The 21,864-nt window shown below is 39.1% G+C and overlaps 1 protein-coding gene across 9 annotated transcripts in view; it reads left to right on the forward strand.

Annotated features, from left to right (window-relative positions):
- The window catches only part of glra2 (glycine receptor, alpha 2), a 187,613-nt gene that overhangs the window by 5,188 nt on the left and 160,561 nt on the right, over positions 1-21,864 (forward strand). The gene's annotated exons all lie outside the window — the stretch shown is intronic.

Consider the following 21,864-nt stretch of genomic DNA (forward strand, 5'->3'; position numbering starts at 1 on the left):
ACTTATGTGTTTCAATATGATTACCTCTTCCTTTTATAAATTCCAATAAGTATAGTCCCAATCTATTCAACCTCATAAAACAGTTGTTCATTCCCAGTATCAGCCTAGCGAACCTTCTTTGGACTGCCTCCAATGTCTGTACATACTTCCTTAGAAAAGGAGCCCAAAACTGTTCACAGTGTTTCTGCTCTGTGGCCTGGCTAGTGCTTTGTACCGTTTTAGCAAAAGTTCACAATGTTTATATTCCATTTCCTTTGAAATAAAGAACAACCTTCAATTTGCTTTCCTTATTATCCAGTGAAATTGCACGGTAGCTTTTTATGATTCACAAACGAGCCCTCCCAAATACTCTTTTCCACAGTTTTCGGCAGTATTTCTCCATTTAAATAATATTGACCTCCACTGTTTATCTGTCCAAAGAGTACTATCTCACATTTTCACACATTATATTCCATCTGTCAAGCTTTTGTTCATTTGCTTAACCTGTGCATATCCCACTGCAACCCTTTGTGTCACCATCATAAGAGGTACCTTCCCATCTATTCTTGTGTTTTAAAGGGGAAGATCTTTCGACTTATTCTTTTGGAAATAGTTCCTGACATTTTCTGTGATTGTTTTGCAATTACTTTTCACGTATTTCTAAATTTGAAATGATTTGTATCACAGTTTTATGACCCTTAATTCCAGCATTGTTACTGGATAAGTAATGTTATGTTGGGACCAAAAATCTTAAAGAAGAAATTGTCAGAATATGAAATTCCAAATGAGATGAAATGATCTTCAATAGACCAGAAGCAAAATTGTATCCATTCAATAAAAGGAACAGCAGTAATACCAATACAAAATTGGCTGAGTGGCTGATGAAACTGAATAGTGGTAGACATGTCTTTTTCAAGCATATTTATAGCGGGGATTCCCCAGGGATTGCTGTTCAGATCCAGCCCTTTTTGATTTTTCTTAATAACTTAGACTTTGGTTCGTACAGCATAAATTTTGAAATTTGTGAATGGCTCAAATCTTGAAATTCTTGTTTGCTGTGAAGAGGGTTGTGTTAGAATTGAAAAAGGACGTAAGTTGGTAGAATGGATGGAGAAATGGTAAATGAAATTTAAAGCAGATTGATCTTTTTACAAGTAGATTTAAAGTAATCCTTGATCATTGTCATCCTTTTGTCAGAAGTTCCCAATATTTCATCTTTTACAGCTCATCCTACATATTATATTTATTATATGGGGGTGTAGATTACTATGACTAGTGACTTATTTCCCCATTCACCATTTCCACTCAAACTGTTTCTACATCTTGATTTCCTGAACTAAAGTAATCTCTAACTGTTGCATCAACAATATTTTTGAATTTGAGTTCCACTCCTCCATTTCTGCCTGGTTTTCTAATCTTCTTGAATTTTTCATATACCTCAATACTCAGAACCCAATCCTGTCATCCTGAAGCTACTTCTCTGTATCAGTATCGACTGATATGAATTCAGTTCAGTGTGCACAACTAATGCATTTGCTTTGGTATGAATGCTTGTGCATTCAGATACAGAGCCTTTAGTTTTGATGTTTAATATTATCTTTGAAGCATTGGCTTCTTGGGAAGGAAAAGAGAGAAAAATCTTGCTACTAACCAGATAAATAGAAAGCGGGACATAACACCAGCGCTTCGTCGGAGGCTCACTGATGATGTTACCTAGAATGGTGATGAAACGTCTGAAAACGAACCTTCCAGCTCAGCGAGCAAACTCACATCCAGAACCTCAACCTGAGCTACAAATCTTCTCAAAACTCGCTAATCTTGCTACTCTCCAACCTATATTTTTTATTATGTATTTTGTTTTCCTGCCTTGATTTTGTCAAGATTTGTTATATTTACCAAAGCTTGATTCATCATACCTCTTGTTGAAGTTAAGGAGCTCTCTATCTCCTGAGTTATATGTTCCAAAGAGCACTAGTCCCAGTGTGGTTCAGGTGTCGATAGCACTCATCTTCTCCAGTATTGGTTGAGGTGCCCTACAAACTGGAACTCTTTCACATAGAAACATAGAAAATAAGGCCAGGAGTAGAACATTTGCCCTTCAAATTTGCTCCACTATTCAATATGATGATGGCTGATCGCCCAACTCAGTATCCTATTCCCGTCTTCTCCCAATGCCCTTTTACTCCATTTGCTCTAAGGTATATTTGTAATTTCTTCTTCAAAACATTCAATGATTTGTCTTCAACTGCTTTCTGCGGCAGAGAAGTCAACAGCTCATGACTCTCAGGGTGGGAGGTAAAGAAATTTCCTCTTATCTCATTCTGAACTAGCCCATCCCATACTCTTAAACAGTGACGTCTGGTTCTGGACTCCTTGGTCATCAGGAACATCCTTCCTGCATTTACCATGCCTCGTCCTGTTACAACATTATATTTGGCAAGAAGATCCACTACCTGATCCAATCTTCCTTCATACATCAGTTCTGTCAGCCCAGGCATTAGCCTAGTAAACCTTTCAATGCACTCTCTCCAGAGCCAAAACACCCTTCCTCAGATTGGGAGACCAGGTGTAATCTCACAAAGGACCTGTCCAATTGCAGCAAGACATCCCTGCTCCTGTACTCAAATCCTGTCACTGTGAAGACCAACATACCAATTGCCCTCTTCACCACCTGTGCACGGTATACTTACTTCCAGTGACGAGTGTCTAAAGACAACCAGGTCTCATTGCACCTTTTCTGTTTCCCAATCTTTTGCCATTCAGATAATAATCTACCTTCTTGTTTCTGCGGCCAAAGTGGATAATCTCACAGTTATCCATATTATACTTCGCCTGCCTTTTGAATTTGCCCACACACTCAATTTGTCCAAATCACACTGAAGCATCTCTGCATCCTCCTCACTGAATATCTTCCCACTCAGCTTTGTGTAATCTGCAAATTTAGAGATATTACATTTATTCTCCTCATCCAAATCATCAATATATATCACCAACAGCTTGGGTCCAAGCACTGATCCCTGCCGTATCCCATAAGCCACTGCTTGCGATGCAGAAAAAAGACCTGTTTATTCCTACACTTTTTTTTTGCTGTCTTCCAATGAGTTCTCCATCATGTCAGTACATTACCTCCAACAAGACCATAAGGCATAGGAGTAGAAATTGGCTTTTTAGCCCACTGAAGCAGCTCCACTATTTCACAGCTTATCTGACAACATTCAAATTCACATTCCGGAGTTTCCCTACAATGCTTGATTCCTTTATTGATTAAAAATCTATCTATCTATCTATCTATCTATCTATCTATCTATCTATCTCTCTCAGCCTTGAATATACTTAATGATTCAGCCACAATAACCCCCGGTGATAAAGAACTCTACAGATTCACAATGACATATGAGAAAAAAAACCCTCCTTATCTCTGTCTTAAATGTGTGAGGTTGTTCTTCAATTATGTCCCCTCTAATTTTTCATGCCAATCTCTTATGTGGGACCTTATCAAAAGCCTTTCAACCATTTATTCACTTCTTTAATCTTATTCATCCAATGCCAATCTGCATGTGACTCTGATAGTAACCCAGAGATCATGACCTTTGAGGCTCTGCCTTTTAGTTTATCATTTAACTTCTCATAAACCCTCAGCCAGTTCTAATAATGTTATTGGTACCAACATGGACCACAATCACTGCATGTCTCTTTCCCACTTTTCCCAAAGCATATATCCTGAATCCTGGCAGCTAACACGGTTTGCCGCAGAGAACAGAGTCAATCCCCCTCACTGTACTGTTCCGTACTACCGATACACTTCCTCTACCTCCGCTTGGTCAGATAGGCAGATCAGTTGCAGATGGGATTTAACCCTGATAAATGTGGGGTGATGCACTTTGGAAGAAGAAACAAGAAAAGGGAGTACTCAATGAATGACCAGGCACTAGAAAGCTCAGAGAACAGAGTGGTTTTAGGGTGCTTGTCCACAGATCCCCAAAGGTGGCAGAACATGTTAACTGGGTAGTTAAGCAGGTACGTGGGATACTTGGCTTTATCAGCCATGGCATAGATTATAAGAGCAGGGAGGTTATATTGGAGCTGTACAGGACTTAGGTTAGACCACAGCTGGAGTTCTATGTAAAGTTCTGGTCACCACAGTCTTGGAAGGATATGATTACACTGGAGGGGGTGCAGAGAGCATTCACCTGGATGTTGCCTGGGATGGACTAGTTTAGCTATGGAGGGAAGTTGGATAAGGTTGGGTTGTTTACTTTAGAGCAGATAAATTTGAGTGTTGAGGGGAATGAGTGGGGTAAATAAAAAGCAACTGTTCCCCTTACACAAAGGGTCAATAATAAAGAGACATAATTTTAAAGTAAAAGGCAGGAGGTTTAGAAGTTCAGGAAAAATCTTTTCACCCAAAGGGTAGTGAAAGTCTGGAATGCACTTCTTCAGAGGGTAGTTGAGGTAGGAAACCTCACAACCCTTAAAAAGTACAGGGATGCTCACTTAAAGCGTCTAGTTTGACATTCAAGGCAATGGTCTAGTGCGGGAACGTGGGGCTAGTGTAGGTAGTAGCGTATGTTTGGCAGAAATGCTCGATGGGGCAAAAGTCCTCTTCTGTATTGTGTAGTCAATGATTCCTCTTTCATGAATGGCTTCCTGTACAACAGTGCCACAGCCTGTCAGCTCCATGTAACTATACAGCCCTCACCATCATCCAATAAAGCTCAACCCTGCTGGACAAACACAAAGGTTGAGGGTCCCAGCCTCTGGGTATCCACAATTGCCTCAGTTGCGATCATGCTTGCTTGCTCACTGTCCAAATCAGAAGGCCCTGTTCTAAGAGGTGCGACTACTTCCTGGAAGTAAATGTCCACATAATGTTTACTCTCCCTGATCTACAACTTGTCCTGTAGCTTAATGACTCTGAGCTGAAATGCCTACAGCAGCAAACACTTACTGTGGGTGTGTTTGCTGTGAATCACACTGACATTCAGAAGCTTCCACATTGTGCAATCACAGCACTTCACTTGTCTGACCATCTCTAATGCGCGTTCACTAATAATTGCTAATTTGTAATGAGTATTACAGCCTGCACCTCCCAAAACTTTTGGCACCACTAGTAATCTTTATAATTCTGATAAATCAATACAATGCTCATAATACTAATAAGAACTAGGAGCAGGAGGAGGCCATCTGGCCCCTCAAACCTGCCCCGCCATTTAATAAGATCATGTCTGATCTTTTTGAGACTCAGCTCCACTTAACCCACCCACTCACCATAACCCTTAATTCCTTTGCTCTTCAAAATGTATCTAGCCTTGCCTTAAAAACATTCAGCGAGGTAGCTTTAACCGCTTCACTGGGTAGGGAATTCCACAGATTCACAACCCTTTGGGTGAAGAAGTTCCTCCTGACCTCAGTCCTACATCTACTTCCCTTTATTTTGAGGCGATGCCCCCTAGTCCTAGTTCCCCCTGCTAGCGGAAACAACCTCCCTGCCACCTCATCTATTCCCTTCATAATCTTATATGTTTCTACAAGATCTCCCCTCATTCTTCTGAATTCCAATGAGTATAATCCCAGCTTACTCAGTCTCTCCTCATAATCCAACCCTCTCAGCTCTGGAAAATCAACCGAGTGAATCTCCTCTGCACCCCCTCCAGTGCTAGTATATCTCTTCTCAAGTAAGCAGACCAAAACTGCACACAGTACTCCAGGTGTGGCCTCACCAGGACCCTATATGTCTGCAGCATAGCCTCCCTGTTTTTAAACTCCTCGAGCAATGGCAGACAAAAATCCATTTGCTTTTCTAATTACCTACTGCATTTGCAATTCTACTTTTAGCGACTCAGGCACAAGGACACCTAAATCCCTCTGTAGCGTGCTGCAATTTTTTACCATTTAAAACATAGTCCATTTTCCTGTTATTCCTACCAAAATGGATGACCTCGCACTTATCAACATTGTACTCCATCTGCCAGACCTTTGCCCACTCACTTAGACTATCTATACCCCTCCGCAGACTTTCAGTATCTTCTGCACACTTTGCTCTACCACTCATCTTAGAGTCATCTGCAAATTTTGACACACCACACTTAGTCCCCAACTCCAAATCATCTATGTAAATTGTAAACAACTGCGGTCCCAACACTGATCCCTGAGGCACACCACTAGCAACTGACCACCAACCAGAGAAACACCCATTTATGCTTATTCTTTGTTTTCTGCTGGTCAACTGATCCTCTATCCATGCCAATATAATACCTGTAATACTGGGCAACTTCATCTTATGTAGCAGCCTTTGGTGTGACACCTTGTCAAATGCCTTCTGGAAATCCAGATGCACTACATCCACAGATACCCCATTATCCACCATGCAATTAATATCCTCAAAGAATTCCACCTAATTAGTTAAACATGACCTACCCTTCATGAACCCATGCTGGGTGCTCCCAATGGGACAATTTATATCCAGATGTCTTGCTATTTTCTTCCTTACTGATAGATTCAAACATTTTCCCCACTACCGAAGTTAAGCTAACTGGCCTATAGTTACCCGCTTTTTGTCTACTTCCTTTTTTAAACAGTGGCATCACAGTGGCTGATTTCTAATCTGCGGGAACCACTCCCAGAGTCCAGTGAATTTTTGTAAATAATTACCAGTGCATTTGCTATTTCCCCATCACATCTTTTAGCACCCTATATACATTTCATTAGGGCCAGCAGACTTGTTTACCTTTAGCCCCATTAGCTTGCTCAGCACTGCCTCCTTAGTAATAAAGATAGTTTCTAGGTCCTCACCTGCTATAACCTTCTTGCCATTAGTTTTCGGCATGTTATTTGTGTCTTCCACTGTGAAGACCTACACAATATAATTGTTTAATGTCACAGCTATTTCCTCATTCCCAGTTATTAAACTGGCCTTCTCATCCTTGAAAGGACCAATGCTTACTTTCACCATTCTTTTACAATTTACATATTTATAGAAATTTTTGCTGCCTGTTATTATATTCTGAACTAGTTTACTCTCATAATCTAGCTAACTTTTCTTTATGACTTTTTTTGTGGCTTTCTGTTGGCCTTTAAAGATTTCCCAGTCTATTAGTTTCCCAATACTCTTACCTTTTTTGTTTGTGTTTTTTTTTCAACCTGATACTTTCCTTTATTTCCTTCGGCATCCATGGCTGGCTCTCTCTTTTTGTACAGTTCTTCCTTATCACTGGAATATATTTCTGCTGAGCACTGTGAAAAATCATTTTGAAAGTCCTCCACTGTTCCTCAACTGACCCACTATAAAGATTTTGCTCCCATTCTACCTCAGCTAACTCCTCCCTCATTCCTTCATAGAGTCCATTGTTTAAGCACAGGACAGAGGTACTGGGTTTAAAGTGCTCACGCTCCACCTGTATTCTAAATTCACCCATACTGTGATCGCTCCTTCTGAGAGGATCTCTAACTGTGAGATCATTAATTATTCCTGTCTCATTACACAGGACTAGTTCTAGGATAACTTGCTCCCTTGTAGGTTCCATTAATATTTTTCAAGGAAATTATCGCGGATGCATTCTATGAACCCTTCCTCAAGACTGCCATGACCGACCTGGTTTGACCAATCGATATTTAGATTAAAATCCCCCATGATAATTGCTGTACCATTTTTACATGCATTAGCTACTTCTATGCTTATTGCAAAACTTAAAAACTTACAGTTTCTGATAATATCAGTTACAGATTTACCGGCTATTTCTGCTGCACAAAATTGGAAACCAAACGATGCATGTTGAAAGGAATAGAACAGAAGATAAAAGCACTTCATTCCTGCCCTTCACCAAAGTCTCCACTTAACACAGTTTATTTCTTGTAGTAAACTTTACTTAAAGCACTCTTTACCCCTGTGTACTGAATTCCTACTCAGAACCAAATTCCAAGATATACTCACTTGGCATCTGTTGCACTGAAGTGAAGTCTCCCTCACTCTAACCATCCACTGTAACTAGGTCAAGATACAAACCAAGAAGATATTAAGTGATGAGATGAATTTTCCAAATATAAAAAAAGTTAAAATGATGCCAGTGCCAAAGAAGGAGAAAGATTTTTATTTTTCTGAGGATTGCTTTCTTGATCAGTATGTTTTTAGCCCAAAAAGGAAGAAGGCAATTCTGCACCTAATTTTAAGAAATAAAGTTTGATCAACAGGTATGTTAACAATATGGGAATGACTGGTGAGGCATCTGATTATCAGAAAGTAAATTTCAATGAATGAAGGATGGAAACAGCCCGGATAAATAATGGATAAAGATATTGTTCCATGTATGAAGAGTGGACATTGGAATAAAACTTTGATAATCCAAAATACAGTTTGAAAAAAAAAACCCTCTTAAAAAACAGGAATAAATTAAATGCAGCAAAAATTGGTTTGGAAAGTAATATATGGGAGCGTGGAAAAATTCAATGATGGAAGAAAGAATAGTTTGTTATTCTGATTGGATTTATGTGAAGGTATGGGAAATAATAGTCATGTGGAACATGTCTCAAGTAATACATTTAACGGCAGCTATAGAACCAAAATAAAAGCAAATATTAGCGGAGGTAGAGGCTACATGGTTATGGTGAACCAACTCGTCCTTTAAGTGCTACAAATTTCTCCAAACATCGTACTTTTTCATAAAAAAGAACAAAAGAAATTGCAGGAACTATTTATAGTATTACATTACCCAATATACACCATCAAAGAAAACTAAACAAAACTAATAATTTCAGTCTGTTCAATATTCATGACTTTTTGCACTTCAGCCATTATCTCTAAAGCACTCAGTTCTTTTAATGACATATGTGCAAGTTGTTTCTGCAAGTTTTTCTGATAAATGCTCAATCCTGAAGTGATGTTCCTTCCCTGGTGAGTATCATTCCTGTGGTGAGCGCTTAATCAGAGCAAGATGCTTGTCTTTCAGATTCAATGTCTCTGCTGGGTTGATGACTTCTGGAGCATGTCAAGCTGTTGTTTTGCACTTTGTTTTATTCAATTAAGAGCTGTTTCTTGTTCCATGCCCCAATACCATTGCATATCCTTATCAAAAGGTTTATGTCGACAGTCACACCGTGATAACAAATTTGGCAGGAACTTTGCAAGATAGCTCACAAAACCAACATATCAATGCACTGTTTTCATATCTGTGGTCACTGCACCTCTGCTGTACCCCTCACCTTGTCAGGACCCAGGCAGAATTCACAGATGACTGATGTATTTGAGCTCAGGCATCTTCAATTGCATCTTTTGCTTCTAGAACTGTTTCTTATCATGTCTTTTCTTCTAATATTTTTTGTTGAATGACAGTTTGCCATTATTTACTTTAGTATCATCTGCCTGCTCCTCAGAGATGAATTCTTTGGCCTTCCTCATGCCATTTTATTAAGACCTCAGGTTCAATAGGACACCTTGGTGTTTCTTTCTATTCTTTAATATTGCACTGGAGAGCAGCTGTAGCTGTTCCTAGCAGATACTGAGTTGGTCTCACTCTTTGATCTGAGTTTGAAATGGTATTCATTCAGAAGATGTTCAAGACCTGTAACAGCATTTTTATAATCTTCTAGGATCTGTTTGGCAGCCAATGAATTAATAACCTGTAAAAATCTCCCATTCTATCTGGGACATATAGAGTTACCAGTCCATGCTTTAAACTTGCTTTAGCTAACATGAGTGGATTTTGCTTAATGTCTGCCATCTGGAAGCTCAGATCTTCATTCTTCCCTTTGCTTTCTGCTTCCAACTTAATCTATCCTCTTGGAATGAGTTTTGTTCCATCATGTTAGCTTAAATTTACATCTGTGGGCTTCATTCTTGGTACCAAGCTTGCCACTTTGCACAGGTCTTCAGAGCCCATGATATTGCACAATACATAAGTGTCCATCTGGCATGTGTTGCTCACCTGATACGCCACTTCTGCCGTCTTCATTCTAACCGTCATAAACTATTTTTCAACTAAGTGGTGCTAATTTATTGCGTGTTGTAGAGTGATTCATCAGAAAAATCATCTGACATCAGTCCAGTATTGTTTTGCTTTTGTTAAGTTAAACACTTGCATCCAAATTTACTCACCTTCTTGCAGTTAGAGCAACACTTTCCCCCATGCTGGACGTAATGTCTGCTGCAATAATTACGTTTTGGCTTTAATCTTTCTTCAGGAATTTCTGCAAATTTTTATTTCTTTTTTCTGCAATATTCTGTTCTTGCTTGGACTGGAATGCCTCTCAGCATCATGTACAGCCTTCAACATTTCTCCTGTATGTGTCCTCTGTTTCACAGTGAGATCTAGACTACAATATAACTTGTAACTCACTTTCCCCAGCACTGAAAGAAGGGTAGCAACTTGTGCCAGTTCAGTATTTTTGGTTAATTCCATAGCTGTTTCATTGTTCTGCTGTTGAGGGTGAAAGATATTTCAGTTATTCCTCGCACCACCCTACATCTCTACGGCAGCAAAGAACTGAAAATTCACAGACATTCAAACTTACACAGCGTTTCAAAGTTACAAACTATGGCTTTTTTCAATTACAGTAGCTGGCAACCTTACTGCTCTACAAATTGATGTAATCTCAGCTTCATACCTCTTACATGATATTTCAAGTGATTATTTAATAACTACCACAAATTGAAATTAATACAAGTTACAGCAGAGGTAGGGGTCGCATGACTATAACAAGCCAGCAAGTATACCATGCACAGTTGCACTTCTCTAGAAAGAGCATAAACTCTAGTGTGGACTAGTTGAATGGCCTGTTTTTGTGATGGGCATGCAATGCAATTCTATGTAAACTGCATCTGACAAATTCCGCAGAGCATTTTGAAGATGCAACAGTAGTTATTGACCAAGAAAGTGCGGCATTTCTGGATTTTCAAAAGTCCTTTATAAGGGGGGGGTACCACAAAGAAACTTCATGATAAAAATGATTGGATTAACATTTTTGTAGTGAATATGGAATGGAAGTTGTCTAAAGATAGGAAATGGAGAATAATTACAGGCATATTTCAGACTGGAGAAGTATAAGAGTCATCCAGGGATCTTTTTGCTCTTATTTAGACTTGAGTTCATGAGTACTGCGTCAATTTCAGTATTTGAAGACAATACAAAAATAAGGAATATGGTTACAATGAAAAGAGTTGAAAGCAACATCAGAACTATATGTTAGTAGATAAACGAAGTGGATGATTAAATCAAATGGAGAGAAATACCAGACAATGCAGTTAGCGATAAAAACAAAATAAATGTTCTCTAAAAGTAAATTTGTAAAAGGAGCAGAAGATGACACAATGATTTGCATGTAAAAACCTTTAGGAGTGAAATGTTCATAACTGATCTTTCATTTGAAGTCTAGCTCATACTTGCTCATACAATCATGGGCATTATTATTTTCAGGTGCCTTTGTGAAGCTGGTGATGTGCTGCCTTGTTGAAACACTGCAGTCCATTTAGTGTAGGTAGGTTAGTGAGGGATTTCCAGAACTTTGACCAAGTGACACTGAAAGAACAGACCATAAAGTGGGCATGAGACATGTAATTAGAGTTTGGTACAATTTAATGATGGACCTCAAAGGCTGAAACCAGGACCTTTGGGATAATGTGAGATGTTGGTAAGTATAATGATCAAGTTTAATTGTCCAACTAGCCAACCCCTGGATAACAGCGAATGGATTAAAATGGCCCATTTAGACTCAGTACAGAGGAGGTTAAGATATACAATGATATATCAAAATTGTAATTCTTTTAGGTTATGCAGATACTGATGAAAAGTATCTACTTGTTGGTAAATTGGTAACTGCAAGAAATGCATTTAAGATTGCCATTAAGAATTTGAAGAGTTAGAAGAAATGTTTTCTACTGATGATTGTTAATACATTAATATCCAATGGAAAACAATAAAGGAAACAAAAACTGTTACAGTTTTTAAAGAGGAAAAAGCAGGAGTCATTGAAAAAATGAAAATAGCTTAGCTTCCATTTGTTACTATGAACAAATCATTAAAGAAGCTGATAATAATACAAATTACCTCTTTTTTTTCAAAATTTATGAGACCATTTGAAGTGAGGAACACCATTTAGCCCATCTTACTTATCTGGTGAGATCTCAGCATTCCTCCCATTGTACTCTCCAGTTGTTTCTCAGATGATTCTATGATTTTTGCCTTCATAATTCTTTCTACTGAATGATATATTCAAAGTTCCAAGACTTCTTCAAAACCGTGAACATATTGTTGTCATTTAAATCTGAGCTGCCCTTGTATTGAACTCCACATATTAAGTCCTCTAATTAGATTTCCATTTCTCCACTGTAGCAAATTGTTGTAATCAAAGTCAGAAATTAAATCCTATGGTAAATTTTCCCTCTTAAACCTGTTGATAACCTTTGGCACAGATATCTACATTATCTTTCTCTAAGGCATCTCTCCAGCTGTTCAGCTAGGTTGGCTCCATTTGTAACAATCCAGTTTTAGACTCTAATGGCTTAACTTTCTGCTCCTGGATATTATGTGGATAATCTTCTTCCTATTTCTCATCTGCATAATGTTCCTTGCTGCATTATCCCAAATCACAATGTCAGTTTCCAAATGTATGCTGACAACACCTAGATGTAAATTTTCACCACCTCTATTGATCCCACCACTGTCTCTGTCTTGTGAAACTGTTATTTGCCATTCAGTATTGGATGAGCAAAAATTTCCTCAAGTATTTTGAAGTCAAGAGCATTGCCTTTGGTCTTCGCAAAATCTTTGCGAATTTGTGTCCCTCATATCATACTTGAACCTAAGCTGAGTTTTGAATTCCATATCCACTCCTTACTAAAATTGCTCATTTCCAGTTCTACAATATCATCTGTTCTCCACTTCTGCTGAATGCATCCAGTGCCAGAATCTTCATCTATATCTTTCATCTTCTTGACTCAACTATTCCAATGTTCTCCTGTCTAGTAGTCCACATTGCAAAGTCTGCAAATTTAACTCATCTAAAATTCTGCTGTCCAGATTCTAACTCAAACCAAGACTGGTTTACTCATTACACCTGTGTTTATTCATCTATATTAGTTCCTTCCTTGATTTTAAAAGTTTCATCTTTGTTTTCAAATCATTCTATGCTCTCACTGCTCCTTATCTTAGTAACCTACTACAGCCCTTCAATATCACTGCACTTTTCCGTTTCCGACTTCTTTTACACTCCTGATTTTGATCACTCCCCCATTGATGACCTTTCCTTCAGGTATTTTGGCCTCAAGCTCTGAAAATCCCTTTCAAAATCTTTCTGTTTCTCTCTCTCACATATTTCATAATCTCCTGATTTGGCTTGATGACAAATTTTGTTTAATTAGACCCCATGAAGTATTTTGAATGTTTTGCTACATTAAAGATGCTATGTAGATGTAAATTCCAGTTATTACATGGAGAAGAATATGCTAGCTTTCATTCTAAAATAATATTTCACTACCTTGAACATAAGTCTTTGGTAGTTCTATTCTGGCTTGAAAATTTAATATAATATTCTGTGTTAACAGTCTCCCAGTCTTTGTAAGAATAGATCTCAAGCAGCCTCTCTTCAGGATGAAGAACAAAAGTCTCTGGAGTATTGGCCTGCCCCTTTCCAATCTCTGAATTTGTCTCTTTTTCCTTTGTGACCTGGACTAACATCAGTATTCACCATCTCATCAACTGTACCTCCTGTGACTTAAACTGATTCAATATACTAATAGGTTGCTGCTCTGCACTGTGAATGTATTTACCATTGAAGATACTAAAACGTCTATATTCTTAGATTGCCAGTACTCTCCACTGGGAGACGGAAGAGGGAGTTCAGCCTCATTGGTATCCTATAATAGATTGACATCTCCATTAGATTAAACTTAAGGCGGCATTACTGCTAGGTTTGATGGAGGGGATGCTGCTTTCCTGAATTGATAGGTTTATTTGTTTTTCTCTTTTTTTAAGTCTATACTTCTGCTTCACGGTTCCATGCTACTGTTTCAGCTGAGAAGGCAGGATCACAACATATTTACTCTTATTTCAGGTTATTTTTAATGATTGAACAATTCACTGTTTGTTATTTTCCATAATATCATTTAGTTCCTTCTATGAGCTTCAACTGTAGAATAATGTTCCCCTTGAAGTATGCTATTTTGATGGACTAACTAGGTTCAATTTGTTTTATTTTGTAATTGCAGCCAATATAAGTGTTAATTAGGAAGATACATAGATAAAGAGGACCATTAGAATAAAGACCTTACTGAAAATAGTAAAGATCCAACAAATTGGTGGGCTGCCAGCTTACAATGAAGCCTATTAGTAAGCTGATTGTATCAGCACAGTTTATGTGGCTGTAATAATGTCATAAGCGATACGTTTATTAATCCCCTTTGCTATAAGCTGTCATGCAGGAAACCAATATATATGCCAAAGCAAGAGCATTTTAACTTTTACTTAACTGTTTTTGTAGTTGGAGCTCTTTGGAATTCACACTCACTCCTGGTCATATTGGTCCAGAAGGTCACTCAATTTGATTGAAAGTGGATGACATCATTTTGATATGACCATTAAAATGTAGTTGTCTTCAGTATAGGACACCACTAAGTTGTAAAGGTACAGAGCAAAGCAGAGAAAAGTGATGATAGCAAACATGGGATTTTAAAGCCTGCAGAAATGAGAGGAGAAAGAAAGAACCAATGGTATTAAGAAGTTTCAAAGTTTTATGCCATCAACAGGTCAGATCAACACCATCTGTACATGATGACAAGGCTCAGAAATTACCATTTGTAGCAACATCTCGGAATTTTATTATACATGAGAAGGCAGATCTGCAACGATGTTTCAACTGGGAGTTTAATGAACACTGGCATGGGTCCTGCACTGGCTCATTGGTTTCAGGAAGTATTTAATCCCTGCTTTTTTTCCACGTAATTTCTGTGATTGGAAAGAGGTAGATTATTGTTAAAGATCCAATTTCAATTACACCATTGGTGAGCCTTTAAGGTAATGATTCATTTAATGCTTTGGAGTACAATTCTTGGGTCAATTCAAAGCACACATTGTCATAGATTGGAAAAATGCTTTTCTTTCACAAGTTTGGCTAGGCACGCTGCAGCAATACAGGAAGGTTTGCTTGCTATTTCTTCAACCTTTGGCTGCATTCTCTCTCTGCTAAAATGAATGACCTGTACTTCAACATTTATTCCTCTGTGAAATTTAGCTGCCAGTTTTGCTTTTCTCACTTAGTTTCTTACGGCCCATGCTAGTCATCTGAGAAATTATTTTGCAAGAGTACTTGATAATTGAATGAAGCATAAATACTAAATCCTTACCAAGATGTTTATTGAAGAACAAATCTTAATTAGTGCTGCAATATCACCCCACCAGCAAGCCCTCTTATAACAGCTAATCCAAAATGGAAAACCAAGTTGCCTCCACTTTTCCAGCTAATGAGATAAATGGAAAAAGTCCCAACTTGATCTGAAGGAAGAGTTCAAGCATGGCACCAGCTTATCTGGCATCAGAGAGGAAAAGGAGTGCCAGGTGAAGTTGAGAAGAGTGTGCCACTGTGAAATGTTGAAGGGCACGGTAGGCATCTCTCTGAGCTAGGTCCTGAGGTGGTAAAGATGTTGCTTTGCCAACTGAGCCATGAGCTGTACAGGCTTGACTGTGAGTTAACTTATAGATATTTGGCATTTAAAATCCAATTTTTATTGTATTTATTTTTAATTGAAACAGTAGAGAAATTTCATTGTTGGTACTAGGGAATTTAATTATTATAACATGTGACGAAGATGCGTTGCCAGCAAGACTGGCATAAATTATTTGTTTTCAGTTTTTCTTGAGAAAGTGGTGATGTACATTCATGAACCAATGCTATCTATGAAGTGCAAACATTTCCAAATTCTATAAGTTAAAATAGTTCAAGGAAGTTCTGCCGAGGAGCCCACCTTGCATGTGTCACAAACCACAGCAGTGGAGAATAGATCAAGGCTATGTCAGTGTTTGGAAGTTGTTAGAAGTCTAAGAAAAGCTATAACTAATTCCTGAAAGTGGGAGAATATCTCAGGCACTTGACATGCTGACCAAAAGTGCAAGAGAGATGGAAGTTAACTTTCTAGATTAGGTAGTGTGTTTGAAGTTTTGGTAGAATCCAGTTCCTAAATGCAATGTGCATTGAAATAACTTACCAACAATCAATTTCTTGTTTTGTGATCCAGTCTTTGGGTCTTTGGCAGGTTGTTTGGTGATGAGTACAGCCTCAGAAAACATACTGACCTAATCCAATTTCCATACTTGTACTTCCAGGAGGAAGTCACTTTCGAACAATCTGGAATGAGAACCTTAGCTCGTCTTCCCCTTCCATGCATACTGAAGTCACAAATTGTCACCCTCGTGCATTCAGTTTTGGTCAAAGCATTCCAATAGGATGTATTAATGTTAGTGAGATTGCAGCACAGAATCACCTGAATGATACTGCTAAGTAAAAGTATTACATTATGTGTATAGGCTGTCCAAGCTACACTAAAGAAGGTTAAGACCTAAACAAATTCTTTTGAAATAAATCGATTTGAATATTTCATTCAGCATCTTTTTTCAAAGTTCCGGGGTCATTTGTTAAAGTTTAAGACTGAAATGAAAATTACAAACTCATGATTCTATTAAACAAAACTCAGAGTTTTCTTGTCTGATCAGTGATAAATAGCTGAACCTTGTAGACCAGGAAGATACCGGTTTCAATTGCTAGTCTGTCATAAGATATAACGGTATTATTAGAACATAGAAAGAACAGAAGATCATTCTGCATTCAAGCCTGCTGTGTCATTTAAAAAGATCATAGCTGATTTGGACCTGCAATTCATTTATTCTCCTCAAATTCATATCACTTGACACTGTTTACTTAACACGGAGGTAGGAGGTGCAGGGGTGATGGCAGATGATAAGGTGAGAATTGGAAGGTTCAAGGGAAGATCAATAGTCGGTGGGGAGGCTGGACAACGGGAGAAGCGGGGAGACATTGAAAGGGGTGGGGAAGTAGATTGGAAGCGTCAGGGTTGGAGAGATCAGAAAAGTAGTGGAGGAGATTAGAGGCTGCAGTTGTGTATAAAAGAAAGAAAAGGAGAGAAATTAGAGCTGGGGTCACCATGTTTATCAGACCAAAGGGTGTTTGTGCATGAGTATTGGTTCATTTCACTGTGAATGTAATAATGGTGTCATGTGCACAGCAATAAAAGTCAGTGATCTGCATTTTAAATTAGACCACTTATGAAAACCAAGTGATTCACAAAAATATGGTAGGTTTTGAAAAGCGAACTGTGAGTGTAGTGGGGGCAAGTGATTACCATAATACAGCTCAATCAGCACAACAGTGAAGCAGTTTCTAAAGCTGCCTTTAGGTAAAAGGTAAGGCCACCATAGGCCCACAGTCTTATTAGCGAAAACTGGTATTTGATTAAATTAAGGGTCACCACACCCGGACAAGGAGAGAGGCTGAGAAGGAGACATCAGATGGTAACTTCAGCCCACACTGTCGGTGTCACTGTGCATCACAAACCAGCTGACCAGCTAGCTGAGCTAACTGTACACCTTGCCTTTATATACAGACATGCCTCCATACTTCCTGGTATGCTGGATGAAGTGTAGACCCTATTCAGGAGGGTGAAAGATAAGGTAAAGATTAGATTAGAATGGGCCTTTTCAAAGCAAAATGGGAGATAAGCGAGAATACGCTGAGTGTAAGAACTCCACAGGACCAGTGACAGGAGAATACTCACTCAGTGCCTGGTAAGACAGTAAATAATTGAAGTGGGAACCAATGGAAGGTTACAAAGACTGAGGTGTTGCAAACTGGTCTTTTATTCGTGTGCGAAAGGAGGTGAGAAAAGGCAGATATTTGAGCTCATGGTTGGATAATACCCCCAAGGATTAACATTACCGAGCTTAACTGTATATGGCCGTTAGAGGGCTAAATATGTGTATCTATGGTGACTTTCAGAGAAGAGCCAATTGTTTCAGTTTTGTTTCCATCTAACAGGAGGAAATTTTAACTCATTAAAGTCTTATTTTGGGCGAACAATGAGAAAGTGTGGTTAGAATCCTGGAAAAAGTGGAAGAAGCAGTAATTTGGAGCTGAGCAAATACACAAAAACTGCTGGAAGTTGTCTGCAGATTATCACCAAGCTACAGAATACAAGACACAAGCTCTTATTCTAAATTCCTTCCGTTTTAAAATGTGCAGGTAGCAGGATACTTAAATCACCATTTTTGGTTGTAAGCTAGTATTTTATTGCAAAATCATCATTAACTTTCGACTGCAATATGTGTGATGGATCAGCAGCTGACATTTTCTATCAACATGTTTGCAATCCAAAAGTGTGTACACTAGAGGCGGCACGGTGGCTCAGTGGTAAGCACTACAGCCTCACAGCGCCAGGGACCCGGGTTCAATTCCAGCCTCGAACAACTGTCTGTGTGGAGTTTGCACATTCTCCCCGTGTCTGTGTGGGTTTCCTCCGGGTGCTCCAGTTTCCTCCCACAGTCCAAAGATGTGCAGGCTAGGTGGATTGGCCATGCTAAATTGCCCGTAGTGTTCAGCGGTGTGTGAGTTATAGGGGGATAGGTCTGTGTGGGATGCATCAAGGGGCGGTGTGGACTTGTTGGGCCGAAGGGCCTGTTTCCACACTGTAGGGAATCTAATCTAATCTAAACCAACCACACGCTTAAAACACACTTGACATTTTAAAAAAAAAATTCATGTGATATAAGTATCGTTGACTAGGCCAGCATTAAGTGTTTATCCTTTATTACCCAGAGAGTAGTTAAGAGTCACCCGTATTGCTGTGGATGTGGACTTACATATTGGTCCCACCAGGTAAGAATGGCTGATTTCCTTCCCTGAAGGGGAATTTACAAAAAATAACACACATCATCACCATAAGGCTAGCTTTATTTTTCAATTCCAGACACACTTTTTAATCAAATTCAAAATTCGCCATCTGTTATAACAGGATTCAAACCTATATCCCCAGAACATAAGCTTCACATCCTGTATTACTGATCCAATGGCATTACCACTGTTGTTCCTTAGCCACACACATGAACTCCATAAGATGTAACCACCTATTGTAGCTCCTGGTCTAGCCTTTGCTAATTGGAAAGCCAATATATTTTTTGAGATTTTTCTGTTCATTTCATGCTAATTCCCTGAAATGTGGTAATAAACAACTTGTTTGACAAGTCGTAAGTTTATAACAAATTAAACCACAGAATAGAATCACAAAACTATCATGAATGTTCAGACCTGTGAGAGATGTATCCAGTTTCCATCTGAAAAGAATTTAAATACAGTTGCATGATTATTTAATCTGGAATTAGTTTGCTAATTTTTCATTTTACTACAGTAGAGTTTTTTTAGGCAAACTTTGTCACAGTTTTATATATGACTTATTGATGTCACATCTCATGAAGGTTATCTTGGGTTGTTTAATCAAAAACTCCTTAGAGAAATTCAAGCTCACAGATATAAATCAGAAAATTATCCTGTTACCACAACATTGGCTGTGCCATTGAATCCTTCTGAATTAAATGTTACTAACAGCATCATCATCATTATTATGATTGCTGCTATTATTGGTGACATTTGCACATTAAGCCCATGTTGGTGTTATTTACATGTTTTTTTTTCACCTCTTTGCACTATTCATCCCTATGGTAAGTGTCAACCAGTTACAATTCTGGTAAATGTCCTTGGCTAACGTATGGAGTTTACAACCTTCTCCAATTCATCTGTAATTCTTCCATTAAGTTGATCTCTATGATGTGTGCTTGAGAGCTCTATTATTTTCCTCTCTTACTGTGGGCAAACATTTGGTACTCCACTCACATCCAACCAGTCTGTGGCTGTGAAACATTTGTAAATCTGTGTTCCTTTGTATAAGGCTCATTGAAAGGCAGTTGTATCCACTGAAGCTGTCAGTAAGAATATGTCATGGAAAATTTACTTCAGCGTAGTAAATACACAACATTTTGGGTGTGCCATGAAATTCTGAGGCAGGGCTGTAGTATTACCAGCATTTCTTTCTCAGATACTGGTCAACACAGTTTTTTACACTTCTTCGCTGTCTCTTGGTTATCATTTAAGATCTCTAGCATTTGTAGATGTTTCATTTTAGCTCAAGCTACATGTGTGTCATTGATCAAGATACGTGGGCAGCCTGTCCCATGCTGACAATGCCTAAGATTTGTGGAACCATGACTAAAATTATAGCAGCATCACCACCCACCTCTCATTCTGATATCTCCTTGACTTCCTGGTGTGAAATATGAAACAAAAACAACAACAAAGCAGTATGAGGGAAGAGTCAGAAAGTACAAGTGTTGCGCAATTATTTACTTAAAATTTTTATCACTAGTGTCCCTTTATGTGTATTTTTGTTCTGCAAGGATGTTAAAGACTGAAAAATCATGGTAGGCATTTCAAGGCAAGATATAGATCAACAAGGATCTGTCTGAATAGTGAAGCAGGTTCAACAGAGTGAATACTTCTTTTGTTCCTATGTTCCAACAGTCTCACAGGATACATTTCAGATCTATCCTTTATTTAACAATGTCACGGATATTAACTTATATTTAGAGCCATAGACTCGTACAGCACAGAAACAGACCGTTTGGTCCAGCGACCATAATCCCAAACTATGATATGGAGGTGCCGGTGTTGTACTGGGGTGGACAAGGTCAGAAATCACACGACACCAGGTTATAGTCCAACAGGTTTGTTTGGAATCACACAAGCTTTTGGAGCACAGACCCTGCACCTGATGAAGGGGCTTGTGCACCAAAAGCTTGTGTGATTAAAACAAAACCTGTTGGACTATAACCTGGTGTTGTGTAACTCCTGACAAATTCCCAAAGGAAACTAATCCCACTTGCCCGCACCTGGCCCATATCCTTCCAAACATTTCTTATTCATGTACTTACCTAAATGTTTTGTTTTAAATGTTGTAACTGTACCTGCATCCATCATCCTGTGGGAGGTCATTTCACGTATGAACCACTCGGTCTGTCATGTATTTTTTTAAATTTTCTCCTCTCACTTTAAAGATGTGCCCTGTGGTCTTGAAATCTCCCACTCTAGGGAAAAGACACTTGCCATTCACTATATCTAAACCCCTCATTATTTTACAAACCTTTATATAGGCCCACCTAGAATACACCTACTCCCACCCACCTTCCTGCAAAAATTCCATCCCCTATTCCCAATTCCTTCACCTCTGCCGCATCTGCTACCAGGTGAGGCATTCCACCCCCGTATATATCAGATGTCCTCGCCCCCACAATAACCGCCAAAAGAGAATTACCCCTCATTCTCACATACCACCCCACCAACCTCCAGATACAACACATCATCCTCCGACACTTCCACCATCTACAATCCGATCCCACCACCAAAGACATCTTTCCATCCCCACCCTTGTTTGCCTTCTGGAGAGACCACTCTCTTCGCAACTCCCTTGACTGCTCTACACTCCCCTCCAACCTCACCACACCCGGCACCTTCCCCTGCAACCACAGGAAGTGCTACACTTGCCCCCACACCTCCTCCCTCAGCCCCATCCCAGGCCCCAAGATGACTTTCCACATCAAGCAGATGTTCACCTGCACATCCGCCAATGTGGTATACTGCATCCGCTGTACCCATTGTGGCTTCCTCTAAATTGGGGAAGCCAAGCAGAGGCTTGGAGACTGCTTTGCAGAACACCTACGCTCGGTTTGCAATAAACAACTGCACCTCCCAGTCACAAACCATTTTAAGTTCTCCTTCCATTCCTTAGACGACATGTCCATCCTGGGCTTCCTGCACTGCCATAACGATGCCACCCGAAGGTTGCAG

Source organism: Stegostoma tigrinum, chromosome 12 (assembly GCF_030684315.1).
Source record: "Stegostoma tigrinum isolate sSteTig4 chromosome 12, sSteTig4.hap1, whole genome shotgun sequence".
Classification (NCBI taxonomy): domain Eukaryota; kingdom Metazoa; phylum Chordata; class Chondrichthyes; order Orectolobiformes; family Stegostomatidae; genus Stegostoma; species Stegostoma tigrinum.